General features: G+C 34.6%; 1 long non-coding RNA gene across 1 annotated transcript; it reads right to left on the bottom strand.

Moving 5' to 3' along the window:
• Window positions 1-15,081: 15,081 nt before the first annotated feature.
• LOC122523360 lies at window positions 15,082-16,245 on the bottom strand. Its single transcript, XR_006305285.1, has 2 exons — window positions 15,846-16,245; window positions 15,082-15,282 (listed from the first exon to the last, which is right to left on the bottom strand). It is a non-coding gene; the product is annotated as an uncharacterized LOC122523360 (long non-coding RNA).
• Window positions 16,246-16,789: the final 544 nt, after the last annotated feature.

Genomic DNA, 16,789 nt, shown 5'->3' with positions numbered 1-16,789 from the left:
GTCGATCACGTGATCCATTCTCGTTGCATACGTAGTCGTAAACACGTCAATCACGTGATCCAAGCATGCAGAGACGTGATCGCGCGTCGAACGCGTGATATGTAGGGTTCTCAACTCTCATTGTATCTTATATAACACATATAAATTATAAGAGTAATATAGGAAAATAAAAGAGAACGCGCTGATCACGTGATCCAAGCGTGCAGAGTACGTGATCGCACGTCGATCACCTGATCCAAGCATGCAAAGTACGTGATCGCACGTCGCTCACGTGATCTGTAGGTAACTACGATATCTAATATAAGTGCTTTGAACTAAAAAAAGATATAGAGAGGAATTACAGGAGAAACGGAGGAAAAAGATAAAATAGCAGTCAGTCTACCGGAACATTTTGCTTGGTCCACTTCAATACTTTTTTTAGTTCGACATCTATTACTAAGTTTGCTTCGTTTGTAACCGAGTTTTGTTAATTTTCGATAATTGTTCTTAATTATTACATTAATAAAAGTTTAATTTTTTTTTATTTGTTACTATCTGTGAATTGTTTTCGAACCAACCAACTAAGCTCCTTTCCACACCTGATTCCGTATACCTATCATCTCTTACTCATTACAACGGTTAAGTTCCACTTCCGGCCCAGATCATGGGTAAAGTACTGGCTCTACAGGCTGACCCAAAATAAGGCATTTATTCTTTTTTCCGAGAAGACAGCAAGAAAGTCGATATCGGATCGGAGAATTGTAAAAATTGTTTTTACTCATTGGCAGTCCTCTTCTAGGACGTCACAGGAAGATATATATATTAAAACTGGTGGCAGCGGTGGGATTGAAAAAAGGAAGTGAGAGTCTTAACTTAATTTAGCTCGAATCCTCAGTGTAGTATCGTTGCCATAATTCACATAAAAAGGTAAATATTTTATAGCAGTTAATATGTCGTCAGACTGTACACGCGTTAGGGCTGATTCTCCCATCTCTGACGGGGCGATGGGTGGATTCGATGATGAAACAGCGGAAAAAGAATTATTAATAAGGAAAAGAATGGAAGAAATTATTTTGTTCCAAGAACAGTTAAGTAATTTACAGTTGGAAACGTATAAAAGACAGGAGGAACTAGATAGAAAAGAGAGCGAGATTAAAAATCAAAGAAAAGAGTTAGTACATAGAGAGCGTATACTAGAATTAAGGGAAGAAGAAATTCGTAGGTCTATGGGCGAACATTTTGGCGGCTTTCGAGGATTTGAACGTTCGCGAACTCCAGTAGACTCACCTATCACCGTATCGAGAACGACAAATTTGTCGCGATCTAGTTCTCCGCGGCCTGTTCCACCGCGTCAACCTATCATTACTCCTTTGCAAAATAGTAACGATTTAAAAAGGAAAATGAACGACTAAAGCGTGAATTAGAATACTTAGGGGGGCAGTTTCTGCACCTCGTCCGCCCTCTCCTCTTCCGCGTACAATGAATTCTTCGGTCAAATTGCGTGAGATTACAGAAGCGGTACCGAGTTTCGATGGTCACAACATCTCGGTTTCTCAATTTGCGAGAGCTTGTAAAAGAGCTCTTGATTCTTTGCCCGCTTGTTACTCTTCCGAAACAGAAAATTCACTAACCAGGCTGCTTATTTCAAAATTAAACGGACACGCATACGTGGTTGTAGAGGATCTAAAAATAACTAAGGTAGAGCAATTAATAGATCAGCTGAAGGATGCTTTCTTGCCAGCACGTGGGTCGAATTACTATCGCGGACAACTAGCAATTGAGTTTAAAAGGCCAAAGAAGAACGTTCTTGATTACTTTAGCCGCGTCCGTGGTTTAACTCAGTCAATAATTGATAAGGAATCAAAGCAGATTGGGCGTTTGGAACGATCTGTCGAGCGCAAAATAGAAGAGGAAGGCCTTGACGCCTTCGTTCGCGGTCTTCCATCAGTTTACCGAACTGCATTGCGATTCGAACGGTTCACCGATTTTAGTTCAGCCTCAATTTGTCTGCTGCGAATTGACAAACAAATTCAAGAAGATGCAAGGAGAACGGCTTCTCCTACTTTTAGGAGCCGCGTCGCGAATATCAGGCAAATAAAAGAAATAATAGTCCGCAAGCACTGCAAAAAGAAGGGTCATAACGAAAATAATTGCTGGCTAAAAGGAAAGTCAGGAAGAGTTTCACCAAGTCCATCAAATTCATCTAATAAATCGGGGAGACGAAGAGAAGGTCATTGTAATTATTGTAAAAAATTGGGACATTGGAAGTACGAGTGTCGATTACTAAAATATAACAATGATAAGCGAAATAATCGGAACCAGGGAAACGACGGGAAGGGTCCGGCGGCGGACGCACGAAGTTCCCCCTCTCCCAAACCGCGTCCAAGAACTTCGCAACCAAACCCGGGACAGTCGTAATCAGGCAAATAAAATACGAACCGGTTAATAGGGCTCCATGCGTCACTGGTACCTCTCAAGAACTGACTGGCACCGTGACATTGATGATCGACACTGGCGCGGAAATTAATCTTTAAAGTCTAATGTATTACGTAAAACGACGGAAACAGACGCTACAGAGACAGTACAGTTAACGGGTATCTCCCAAGACAGACATAGCACGCTTGGCACTGCAAAAGTTCGCATATTTGGGGAGGACGTTAAATTCCACTTAGTAGAGGAAAATTTTCCTATTCATTTGAATGGTATTTTGGGAACCGAGTTCCTACAATAAAGTCTGCTACCATTGATTATACTATTGGATGTCTCAAATTTCGCGAAAAGGTAATTCCGTTTGTCGCAGACGAGAGTGTTTGCATTCTTTCCAGAATGTCTCAAATTTGCTACTGCTACGTCGCGAACACTGAAGTAAGAGAGGGATATATCCCTCGGTTACAGCTCCCACGTGGAGTCTATGCAGGTGAAGCTTTAGTTAAAAACGAAAACGGGAAAGCATATTTTAAAGTTATAAAAACGACTTCGAAACCCGTCTCTTAAGCAATTCAGAGATTGGAACTATTTGATTTTAGTATTAGTACTCTTCCGAATTCTGCATCAAATAACTCCGATACTTTGTCCGAAGTCTGCGATTTCGATCAATCCGAATATTTACATTATGTACATACCATTTTTGCATCCACCTCCGCAAATGAAACTCCGAATAGGGATGATCCGAAATCTGAATTAACCTTAGCACCCTCTCGAGTAGAATCCGTAAAATCCTTCCTCCGTCTCGAACATTTGAATTCGGAAGAGGCAGAATCTGTTCCAAAATTAATTGCAGCAAACGCTAATATCTTCCATTTGCCAGGCGAACCGCTTGGATGCACCGATATCTTGCAACATAAGATCGTTACTAGTGACAATGTTCCGGTGTACACAAAACAATACAGATTCCCTCCGGTTCACAAGGAGGAAGTTAGGAAACAGACATCTGAGTTGCTGAAAGACGGAATAATTAGACCATCTCTCTCACCGTAAAATTCTCCAATATAAATTGTACCTAAAAAAGAGGATTCCAAATTAAATCCTAAATGGCGGATGGTAATCGATTATCGGAACATAAATGAAAAAACAGTAGGGGACCCGTATCCTATACCTAATATAACCGAAATATTAAACAAACTCGGCGCGGCAAGATATTTTTCGACATTCGATTTGAAATCCGGATTTCACCAAATAAAATGCATCCGGATGACCGCGAAAAGACAGCGTTCTCGACCCCGTACGGTCATTTTGAATTTACTAGAATGCTCTTCGGCTTAAAAAACGCTCCAGCAACTTTCCAACGGTTGATGGATCATGTCTTGACCGGTTTACAGGGCGAGGAAATGTTTGTTTACTTGGATGATGTCGTTCTTTACGCAAGGTCACTTAGCGAGCATGAGGCAAAATTTGATAAGCTCGCGCAAAGACTCCGTAAGGCCAATTTGAGGTTACAACCCGATAAGTGTGAATTTTTAAGGCAGGAGTAATCTATCTGGACACATCATCGGAGAGAACGGTGTTAAACCTGACCCAAAAAAATTAGACGCTGTCAGAGAATTTCCGCGACCGGAAAATATTAAAGAAATATATTATTTTCATTTTTTTTATTGTTAATCTTAAAAGCGTGCTAGTTCGGAGGCCGAACTGTTTCAGGATGGCCGAACTGTAACGGAGTAAATATTAGTTTAGGATAGGCTATAGGATAATCTAATCTTAGTTTGTTTTACGATAGAATAGAAAACTAATGGAACTGTAGAATTCGTAAGAAAGGGTCCTCTTAAGAAAGGAATATAATATTTATTTCCGATCAAATAACATCTGGCGATCTATACTGTGGAGATTCCGAGAACGCTTTGTACGCACTCCAACTCTAAGGTGTTACGTAGATTTGGAAGAAAGACGGTTGATGACCAATAATGGATCGGGAAAGGGACTAGGACCGCCTTGCGTACCCTTTCCCCCTCCGACGGCGATGGGACCGATGCATAAGAAAGAGAGTTAGTCTTATGATTGCGCTTCGAAAAGTATTATGATTGCACTGGAGTTATGTATTATGATTAAGTATTAAGAAGTCTTATGGTATTATGTCGAGATATTAAGTGGTCGTATTATGTTGAAGTGATATGTGTTCTTATTGAGTGATTATTAGTTCTTATGTCTTATGTGTTACGTCTTATATGCTTTATGTTTTCTTACGTTTATGATTATGTTATTTTGAAGCCTTATGTTTAAGTGATTTTATGTATGATTAAATATATGTGTACTCTTAACTATTAATCCAAACAAACTGATATCTAAGTAGTAACGCCCTTTAATCCTTGCATCTAGAAGAAGATCTATCATCATTCATTCTCAATCAATCTTGTTTTTTTTCCCTTTACACTATTTGTACAAACCAAATCTTAGTTCCTAAGTTAGAACTGCGAGTGGGCATCCTTGCCGAATGCCACTCCTCGCCTATTGGTGGACACAAAGGCGTTACAAAAACGTATAAAAAAATTCGGCATAAGTATCATTGGCCAAATTTGAAAAAGGACATAAGTGATTTTATCAAAAATTGTACAAGTTGTCAGTTAAAAAAATTAGTAAGAGTAAAGTCCAAAGAACCAATGGTACTTACCGATACACCGGGAGCGGTATTCGACAAAATAGCTATGGACATAGTCGGACCACTCCCTGAAACGAAATCAGGAAATATTTATATTATTACAGTACAAGATGCACATACTAAATCTTTTATTGCCACACCATTACAAACAACTACGTCCATAGATATTGCCGAAGGATTAGTCCAGACGTTTGCAATGTTTTCGGGGCACCACGATCCATATTGACTGACCAGGGAACGAACTTTACTAGTTCGCTTTTAAAGGTAATAGCTAAACAATATAATTTGAAACAAATAAGACCTACGGCGTTCCATCCTAAGTCGAATGGATCACTAGAATTATATATATTATATATATTATATATACATATAAGAAAAAATAAAAAAATATCAAAATATAGATACCAGTCCGCGCTAAATATAAAGGAGATATATCAAATTACTTTATGCGGATCACTAGAATTATATATATTATATATATTATATATATTATATATATATATGAAAAATAAATAGTACTTTTTGAATCATCCCGCGCACTTGCGTAGCGTTGGTAAAAGGTAGATTGTTACATTACTTAATAACTTGAAGTTAATTAGAAATGGATAGATCATGATGACGAAGCAGTGACATGTTAATTATCATAGTTACGAATTAAATTGTTAAAAATTTGTAATTAGAGAAGGGGCATTGTGAATAATTGACATTTAATGTCGTTTCTCTTTTTACAGGTGAGTTAAATAAAATAATGTAAATATTTGTAAAATAGTCATTTTCACAGTAAATTAAATTCCTCTTTTTACAGGAGAAACTCAGATTTGTGATTATTCAACCCCGATTCTAATAATTATTGATAACAAACCTTATAAAACGACATTATCGTCAAATACCCAATCATGGATAAACTTAAATTTTAATTCGAAGTGAAAGGGGCAGAAGACGAAAAAGCTAATAAAATTTTTCTAACCTCAATTACGACACAAGAAAATAAATGTTACATAATACCACTAGAATATCATAGTATAATTCTACACAACATTCTTGAAAAAACGAAGGCTTATGATAGAATAAGAAACACACTTAGAAAAAGACACCAAAAAAGGAGTGTGTGGATAACTTTATCTGAAGATTTGAAACTAATATACCTGGATGAGGAAGAAAATCTTATTTTTGATGAGTTTTATTTAGAAGAAATAGAGAGAAAAACTACAAGAAGTGAAAGTATTGAAAATGAAGAAAACTCCACGTCAAAGTTATTAGAAAAATTGGTACTCCAACAACAAATTAGTGAAAAACAAAATGTGCAAAAAATATCAGAGAAGTTTATATTAGAAAAATTTTCAACAAAAAGCTATAATGTACACCAATGGATACAATACTTTGAAAATGAATGCGAACGTTTTGAGGTAAATCGAGATGAAAAAAAGATTGAAATTTTTAAAATATTTCTAGAAAAAACCTGTTTAGATTGGTATGGCAGTATGTTTATAAAACAAACCATAAATTCAGATTGGAATATATGGAAGGAAAATTTTATTGAAACTTATGCGATTAAAGGATGGAGTCATATTAGATATGCAATGTCATTTAAGTACCAAACAGGATCTCTTGTAGAATATGCTGTAAAGAAAGAAAGACTGTTCCTAGAAATTAGAAAAGAGATTGATACTGGCACATTGATAGATCTCATAGCTACAGGCTTACCAAACTTTATATCAGATAGAATAGACAGGGACTCACTTCAAAATGTCAAAGTGTTATTTAATGAAGTGGGAAAACTGGAGTATTTAACTGATTGGAAGAAGTTTGTAGAAAAAAGAGGGATCAAAACAGAAGTAAGAATAAAGAAATCACCCTGCAAATACTGCCAAACGAATAACAAAGGCACACGTTTTCACTCAGAAGCTGATTGCTGGTTTAAACCGAAAGATACTGAGGAGAGGACTTCCGGTAGGAGCGCGAGAAAGAGTGGTCGTGTGGAAGAAAGATCCCAGAAAAAGAGTGATAAGTAGAGGATTAAAGGGTAAAAGAAAGAGCAACTGGAATAGAGAAGGAAGGGTAAAGTAAAGGAAGAAGTTTAAGAGGTCTGGAAGGATTAAGAGAGTGTAGAGAGGAAGAAAAGGGTAAAAGAAGGAGGACGCTTGATAGAGTGAGGTTAGGATAGAGGATAAAGCGTTGGTAGAAGAGTCGATAAAGAATATTTCTGTCAGACCAAGGAGAATTATTAAGATGAACGGTAATACAAGCGGAAACATCAAAACAAGGCGTAAGGCAGACAAAAAGGAGATGGAACAGTCGAGGTTATGCTTCGAGAAGGAGAACCAGGATAGTAGAGAGATGAATGAGAAACTGGGCAGAATGGAAAAGAAAATAGAAAGTTTGATTAGCATTTTAGAAAAAAGGGAAGAGGAATGGAAAGAGGAGAAGAAATTGTGGATGAGAGAAAGGCAAAAATGGATGGAGGAAAAGAAATCACTGGAACAGAGAATATACAGGCTGGAATGGGATAAGGAAAGAGGTAGAGAGAGAAGAGAAGGAATAATATTGTGATAAGGGTACAAACATGGAGAAGGAAAATTTGGAAAAAAAGGTGGAAGAGTTTATCGAAAAGAATATTAAAGTAAAGGTTAAAGTGGAGAAAGCTACAGAAGTAAGAGTTAGTAAGGGGCAGGGAGAAAAAATATGTGGTAGTAAAGATGAGAATAAGGAAATGAGGGATCAGGTAATGAGGAATAAGAAGTACTTAGAAAGAGGAGTGTATACAGATAGGGACATGACGATAAAGGAAAGAGAGATCCAGAGGATGATTTTAGATAAGGCAAGAGAACAGAGGTGTAAAGGAAAAAGAGCTACAGTAGGTTATATGAGGATATTAATAGAGGATAGATGGATGAGGTATGATGAGTTGAGGGAGGAGTTTGAGGAGGAGGGAAAGGAGAGAAGGAAGGATTGAGAGGAAAGGAAGTTAGAAAGGAGGAGGAGGAGAGGAAAAAAAGAATGAGTATGTGTGTGTGGAATATAGCGGGGGTGTTAAGTAAGGACAGAGAAGTGTGGAAGTATCTGAGTGGCTTTGAGGTGGTAATATTAGTAGATACTTGGTTGGAGAAAGATAAATGGGCAGGGTTAGAAGGGAAATTGCCAAGAGAGTTTGAGTGGAAATGTGTAGCAGCAACAAGAAATTATAGTAAAGGCAGAGCAAAAGGAGGAATAATAGTAGGAATTAGTAAAAAGGTGATGGGTAAGAAATTTGAGGTTTAGAGTGAGAATATAGTTATGCAGGAGATAAGGCAGGGAGGACAGATTTGGAAAATAGTAGGGGTGTACAGCCAAGATATAGTAAGGACAATGGAAATTATAAGAGGAAAAGTAAAGTCAAAGGAAAAAGGATGTGTTTTGTTAGTGGGAGATTGGAATGCAAGAACCGGTAATGAGGGAGGATGGGTAGAGGAAACGGATAGGGAAAGTAAGAGAGTTAAAGTAAGACAGTCAAAAGATGAGACAATAAATGAGGTAGGAAGAAGACTTATAAAGGAAATAGCAGAAGAAGGATATTGCATAGTAAATGGGCAGAAAAGAGAGGAAGGAGAGTTCACATATATTGGTGGCAGAGGGGAATCGGTGATAGATTATGCAATTGGGAATCAGGAGGCTTTTGAACTGTAAAGGAAATGAGAATAGGGCATAGAACGGAGGCAGATCATATGCTATTAGAAGTATATTTAGAGGAAGAAGTAAAATTAAAGGCAGAGGAAGAGAAGGTAGAAAAGGAGATAGAAAGAAGAATTTGGTCCAGGGAGGGATTGAGCAGTATCATGAAAGGTGTAAAGGTTGGTTGGGAAAAGAAGAGGAATAGAGGGAAGGTGGGAAGAGATAAAGGAGGTAATAGAAAGAGCAGTACCTAAAATGAAGAAGCGAGTCAAGGCATGGAAGTTGGGAGATAGAAAATGGTATGATAAGGAATGGAAAGGAAAAAAGAGGGAATTAAGGAAAATTCTGAAGTCATGGAAGAAAAAGGAAGTACAAAGGAGTTTTTATTTAGGCAAAAAAAGAGAGTACAGGAATTAGTGTGAGACAAAAAGGAAAAAGTTTGAAAGTTTAGAAGAGGAGAAGTTAAAAAATGCAACAGGTGAAGGAGAGGTATGAAGGTATATTAATAGGTTCAGAAAGAAGCGGAAAGAAGAGATAAGCAAAAAGATCAGGATAGAACATTGGAGAAAACATTTCATAGAAAAGTTAGGAGGAAAGGAAAGAAGGGGAAGAGAACAAAGGGGTAGGAGGAGGGAAGAGGTAGAACAGCAGATAGAGGAGCAAGAAGAATTGGTCAAGGAAGAATTTTTGAGACAGGTCAATAAACTTAAGTTAGGAATGGCACCGGGGGAGGATAAGTTAGAAAATGAAGTGTGGAAATATATGCCAAAAGAAGTGGAGACAGCGCTGTGGGAGTTGTTAAGGAAAATATGGAAAGAGGGGGAAATACCGGAACAGTGGAGAAGAGGGACAATGTGCATGATTTATAAAAAGGGGATAAAGATAGTATAGAAAATTACAGAGGAGTAACTTTAACTTGTACAGCATATAAAATATATGCTAGTATGCTGAATGAAATGCTGAAAAAGAAGATAGAGGTAAATTAGCGGAGAGCCAGTTTGGTTTTAGAGAGAAGAGAGGAGTAGTAGAGGCGATATATACGGTTAAACATATTGTAGATGAGAAATTATGTAAACCGAAAGGAAAAATTTTTGCATGTTTTGTGGACCTTAAGGAGGCGTCGGACAGGGCGGATAGAGAAGTATTAAAAGAGAGGTTGAGGGAGATGGGGGTGGGAATTAAGCTAAGTAGGAGGATTATGGACATTTACAAAGAAACAATAAATGTAATCAAAGTAGGAGAGGAAGAAGCGGAGGAATTTTTGACGGAAAAGGGAGTAAGACAAGGATGCCCGTTAAGTCCAACTTTGTTTAATGTGTATATGGCGGACTTAGAAGAGGAGATGAGAAAAGGGCAAGAAGGAGGATGTAGAGTTGGGAACGAGAAGGTGTGGAGCGTATCATATGCAGACGATATAGTATTAATTGCAGATAGAGAAGAAGAATTGTAAGGTATGATAAGAAGGTTTAAGAAATACCTGGAAAAGAAGAAGATGATATAAGTGATAAAAAACGAAAATTATGGTATTTGAAAAAAGAAAAGGTAAGATAGACTGTGGAAGTGGGGTGATAGAGAATTAGCGGAGGTGGAGGAGATAAGATACCTAGGTTATATATTACAGAAGAATGGAAGGAATGAGAGGCACTTGGAGGAGAGGAAGAGGAAAGCAATAATCGTAATGAGGAGTGCGTGGAGTATAGGAGAAAGGATATTTAAAAAAAGCTACAGAAGAAGAAAGAAATTGTTTACAGCGTTAGTGGAGAGTGTAGCGTTATTTGGAGCAGAAATATGGGGATGGGAGGAAGATGAGAGGCTGGAAAGTGTACAAAGAAGATATATGAAATGGACCTTAGGGTTAGATAGTAATACGCCAAATTATATAGTGGACGAAGAATGTAAATATGAAAAAATGAGAATTAAAGCATTAAGAAGAGCGTTAAAATTCGAAGAGAAGATAAGGGATTCAGATATAAAATTGGTGAAGGAATGTATAAGAGAAAGGGATAGAGATAGAGAAAGAGAGAAAATAGGGAAAGAGTCAAAGATGAGGGTCGGAATAATAAGAAGAGAGAGAATAAAGGAATCAAGATATATGAGAGGTATGGAGTTCAAGAGGAGGTAATAGAAAAGATATTATTGAACATGGAAAGAAAATTCAAGGAAGAGAGAAGGTATAAGATAGGTAATTCAAGGTATAATGCGATATACAAGTATATAAGAGTAGAGGAAGAACCAGAATATTTGAAAAAGGATATGTCAATGAGGGATAGGAAAATAATAGCAAGATTCAGATGCGAGAATGAACGCAAAAGCAGAGAGTTTTGGAAAGGGGAGTAAGAGAAGAGGTGTAGATTGTGCAATAAAGGAGAGAAAGATTACATGCACATACTGGGAACATGTGAAATAACGAGGAGTGAGGTTGGAATAGAATAGATACTAAGTCAGGATGCGAAGGAGGCAGAAATATTAAAACGAGTGATAGGAAGAGAAGGGAAGCGGAGAGGGTTTGAGAGAAAAGTGTTAAGATAATTTTTGTTTGTTTTAATATTAAGTCAGTTTTTAAGTTTGTTAGTAGTAAGTTGTTATGTTGGTAATATAGTGTATCTAGGATGTTATAGGTAATATGTTCATGGTTTAATGACAAAGTATTATAAGAGATTGTAGAAGGGAGATTGTAAGGGAAGTCCTCCAAACCCGAAAGGGGCGGAGTAAGAAAATAAATAAAATACTGAGGAGAGGAAAAGAATAGAATTCATTAATAACGCAGAACTGGAAGATGCATTGAAAGAGAAAGCAAATAACTAATTTTGACACCATTGATAAAAATAAAGGTATTGCTAAACGATTTTCTTGAAGTAAATTGTATTTATGATTCGGGTTCGAATATATCTTTAATAAATTCCAATTTAATCAACGTGAATAAAAGGAAAATAAGCAATTCTGGAAAGATAAATCTAAAAACAATCAATGGTGTCAGTAAAACAGATGGTTTGATAGCTATAAAAATAAAGATTTTGAAATAGAGAAAAAAATAAACATTATTGTTATAGATAGTGAATATTTTAACTATGATATTCTGATTGGATTAGACTGCATCAAAGAGTTCAATTTATGTAAAAATGAAAATTTGAAAATCACGCAGAAGAATAATTAAAACAGAGTTGATAAAAATTTACTAAAAATTGAAGATAAACCCATGATTTTTATATAATTTTCCACCATACCCCACGTAATTGATTTTTTAACTGAGGAAACAACATTATAAATTGGAATCTCTTCGTTAACAGGCAAATATTTGTCTTTTCTGTTAGAGAGATTAATAATCTGTGGTATGTACCTGCAATAAAAGTTCTTTCTTATTCACACTAATTATTATTTTAAAAGTTAAACTAAAAGCAAATTTTAGAGATTTTTCAGAAAAGAAAAAAAAACTTACTGTTTTTGTGCAACGTCCCATGTGGCAGCAATAATGTTGTTGACAACATAGTCGACAGGAATTATGTCGCCAATAAAGTTTTCATTACAATATAGCGTGTGTAAAACACTAGTCGCACTTTCTACAGCAATACATGTTATTCCATACTGATTGCTTATCCAACCGGCGATTTGTTCTTTTCCGTTGCGACAACAATGGATGGCCGAACGATGCAAGCAGGAATTCCATTAGAATACTGCCGTACGGTGTCTTCACAGATTGCCTTCGAATATGCATATGCGTTGGGACTATTACCAAGTAGCCTATGAAATAAACGAATTTGCTAATCGACTTAGCTCTAAAAAAAGAAATAGTATTCTCGTTTTATTACTTTGGCGTTATTAAATCTAATTGATCTTCTTTCAGAATCTCTGTCAATTTAATTATGTCTTCTGTCTTTATAGGTAGCTTATAGAATTTTTCTTCAATTTTACTATATACGCAGTAGGAATATGCCGTTGATACATAAACAAAGGCCTGAAGAAAAAATTTATTACAAAATAAGAACAGTTTATTTTTTATATAAATCCAATGTTTAAATAATTAATCAGGAAAACAGTACCCTCAAGCTTGCAATTTTCTGTGCGAGCAAGAGGAGATCCCTTGTTCCTCTAATATTCGTATTAACTATTACACGAATATTATCCATAAAACGCACGGATGCTGCACTGTGGAAAATTAAATCGGTATCTTTAATGCGTGCGCGGTATTTCTCTGACAATTCCAAATTCCTTTTCCTCTCCGACGGCGGTAGGACCGATGCATAAGAAAAGAATGGAGTTAATCTTATGATTGCAATGCGATAAGTCTTATGATTGCGCCTTGAAAAGTCTTATGATTGAGTCTTAGAAAGTCTTATGGTATTATGCCGAGGTATTAAGTGGTCGTATTATGTGAAAGTGTTATGTGGCCTTATTGAGTTTTATGTCTTATGTCTTACGGTTTTTACGTCATATGTTTTCTTATATTATTCTTATGTAATTACAAAGATCTACGTTTAAGTGATTTTATGTACGATTAAATATATGTGTATTCCAAACTTTTAATCCTGACATACTATTATTTAAATAATAACGCCCTATAACTCTTGCATCAGGACACAGGAACGGTCGTTACACTATGAAAGAAAAGTTGAGGAGTGAAGTTAGAGAATTTCTTTTCTTTTTCCAAGTTGACCAAAACCTGTAAAAAAATACATTCGTATCATAATTGTCAATAAATCGAACTTATTATTTCATAAACTTTATACATATTTAATTACTTTTCCGTAACGTTCACAAGCCTCAAATTTTCTTTCATCTGTTGCTCCCTGAATCATAATTCTTCGTGATATAATTTGTTTTATTATACCCGCCTGTAGAGCTTTTCTCATCAATTCCGCTGATTTTCTCTTTTTTTTTTGGTAATTTTATAAGGTCTTGTAAAAAGTAGCTATATACATTTATGAACCGTATAAAATTAGATAGTGGTAATGGATTGTAATTAGGCCCTTTAGAATCGTAGATCATTAATAAATGTTTTAAAATTTTAACAATGTCTAAACAATTTTCCATATCGTCTAAGAAGGAATAGTTTGCAACTACAAAATCAAAACCTTTGCCTTTCGTAATATTCATAATATTCATTCTATACTCTTTAACATTGATAATATTAGACTGTGGTAGACGTGGTCGAAACGACTCGATCACCTGTTTTTCTGCATCCGTTTCGTAAGTAGTGTAAACATCAAAATTATAAGATAAGGATAAATTTATGAGAGTCCTTCCTACATCACTAGCACTATAATGTATTAATACAGTCTTAATGGGTTTAAACACCCAAGTATCCGAATACAAAATGCAGAAAGCTGCAAAATAGGCTTAGGGAATTGTTGAAGCATCTTTGAAGCTCAAAGTGTCTTGAATAATCCAAGTAAAATCTAGATCAGCTGAAATTTCATTACTAATAGTGAATTTATCATCTAGTCCCATTACTCTACGATCTCTCTCATCTGTCCCAGAATATTCTGTAATAGATATCTGTGATTCTAGGCTGACATCATTTTTTAACCAGTTTCGTATACACCTAAGTCAAATGCAGAACATTTAACAATCACAATCCTATTATTTTTTTCTTTAATCAATGGGAATTTTTCCATCCATACTAATGAGCCTGATTTAATAATTTTTGCTTGCAAACGAATAAAATAAGTAGACTTTACTCGCAATGGCATCCATCTGTATGTGCCCCATACCCCGTTAATATACTAATACATTTTCACGAAAATTACGTTTTATTTGTAATTCATAGAATTGATTTTGAAGAGAGAATTTCGGTGCCTTAGCATTTTGTAGATAAAAAATTTGAAATTTTTTGTACCCTGGTTCTCTTTTTATATCTCGAATTATCTCAAATATATCATTATCGATAATAGTGTTAACCACAAATATAACATTGTCATATTTTGAGTCTTGTAAGCAGATTTTTAATCGATCTAAAAAGTTTTCGTGGTTTTTAACGAAAACAGTTTTCTTAAATTTTTTTCTTTATGTAAAAGAAGAGCTGTACGACAAAGAGCAATTTTTATTTTCAGAACGATTTTTAATCCCAAACTTGTCAATACAGAAATCGTATCATATTCTTATTTTGTTTCAATTATTATCAATAAATATGATTCTTTACAGAGAGTACTAATAAGTTTTTTTACATCGGTATAATGCGCGTTATTTATAATCGTCAAAATAAAATTTTCAATGATTGTCTGATAAAGCAATTCTCTAGCAATTAATTTTTATTGAAATTTTTCCTCATTCTTTTTAAGGTATTTTTGAGAAAATCCAAAATATTCTCATTTTTCTTTTTTGACTCATTCGTTATCAATATATTTTCTTCACTGTTCACGCTAATATTTTTTGAAATTAATCATAGTGTTGCATTTAATACGTCGTCGATATCCATCTGTGTTTTATTATCTGGATAAATCTGAGTTCTTCCGAAACAATTTTCTTCTTCCTGTTTTTAAATATTATTCCTTTAAATTGGATTCTACTCATTGCAATTCCAGGGCAAGCAATTACATTTTCCCATTTTTCAAACTTCATCGGTAAGGCTACGAAAAGAAGTCAATTTAATTTATATAGTTTCTTAAACTATGATACATTACATTCTTTTTGGTGATAACATTTATAAAAACGATATTTAAGTAAGTGATCAGAAAAATGTTTTTTAATAATATAACAAGTTTGATTTACGAGCATATTTGGTGTAAAAACTATTTTAATGCCGTTTGAAAAAAAATATAAGTATTGCCTTATTGCATACTAGTCGTTTTTGTTTTAACAAATTGTCTATTTTAGTATTTTCTAATTGTAAGTGTTAGTACTTGAACGTTAAAAAATAGCTTCTGATTATTATTTTTAAGGAAACAGTCATAAATAATATATTATAAAAGTGTAATTCAATAAAGAATATTAATTTTTAATTTTTATTCTTTGATTATAAATAAAGAAAATTAAAAATTATTTATTTTTAGTCCAAAAATGCTCTTAACATTATACACATTTATTTCAATTTTTACTTATGTACTAAAGAATTTGAAGAGTTTTTTAACATTTGGTATATATTGTATATAAATAACCACGAGTAAGTTTATATTAGGTTTCAAATGCTTACCATTGTTTTCTTTCATTTTTGCTGTTAATTGTTCCATATCGATGACTAGTTTTTGTATCCTACTTTGCACCAACATATTTTTATTCCTACTGCTTATAATATGGACTTTCCTCCAAACCCGAAAGGGGCGGAGTAAGAATAAATAAATTAAAAAAAATAAAATAATATGGACTTGAACTAATCCTTCTATTAATAACTTCCAGTCTCTGTTCCATTTAAGCGTTCCATTTGAACATGATGTAGAAAGTTCACTAATAATGTTGGATGATTTTTCATACTGGTAACCATTTAAAGGTAGATTAGAGTAAATATTTTCTCCGTCTAGAATTTCTGATTCTTCTTCTATTAAAATGATTTCTGGAATATCTCTCTTCTCTGTTTCTGCTAAGCGAATAGGTCCAGAAGCCATCATAATATCATCTTTGGTTTTTACTTCAAATTTTCCAGAACCTGAAAATTTATATTAATTCAAATATTGTTCTAAAATATTATATTTATAGGATTACTATTTATACTTTCAAATATCATAATAATGAAATAAATTTTGTCGTTTCTAGGTACTACTAGTAATTTATTGTGAATAATAATGTTCTCAAATATAAAAGAATTATCATCCTTATTCAGTATAAAATAAATAAAATGTAAATATGTAGAACCTACTTTAAATAGACAGCTAAAGAAATGATAACATTGCCGTTCATTTAAAATTTCCTAAAAACTTGTATTTATCTGATTTCAAATCTACCAGTTCTTTAGTTTTTCGAGTTTCCCGCGATTTTCCACCTTCCTCGTGCCTGTCAAAAAAACACAATAATAATTTATACCATCTATTTGAGAAAAGTCTATTTTGTACTTACCAATTAGAACTATGTTCCCATCAAACAAGAGGAGGAATAGATGAGGTTTCTCTAGAAACAGGATAAGGAACTCTCTGATAAAGCTTT

This window comes from Polistes fuscatus, unplaced genomic scaffold (genome assembly GCF_010416935.1).
Source record: "Polistes fuscatus isolate 324 unplaced genomic scaffold, CU_Pfus_HIC Scaffold6, whole genome shotgun sequence".
NCBI classification, from domain to species: Eukaryota; Metazoa; Arthropoda; class Insecta; order Hymenoptera; family Vespidae; genus Polistes; species Polistes fuscatus.
This window is presented reverse-complemented; position numbering and strand designations above follow the sequence as displayed.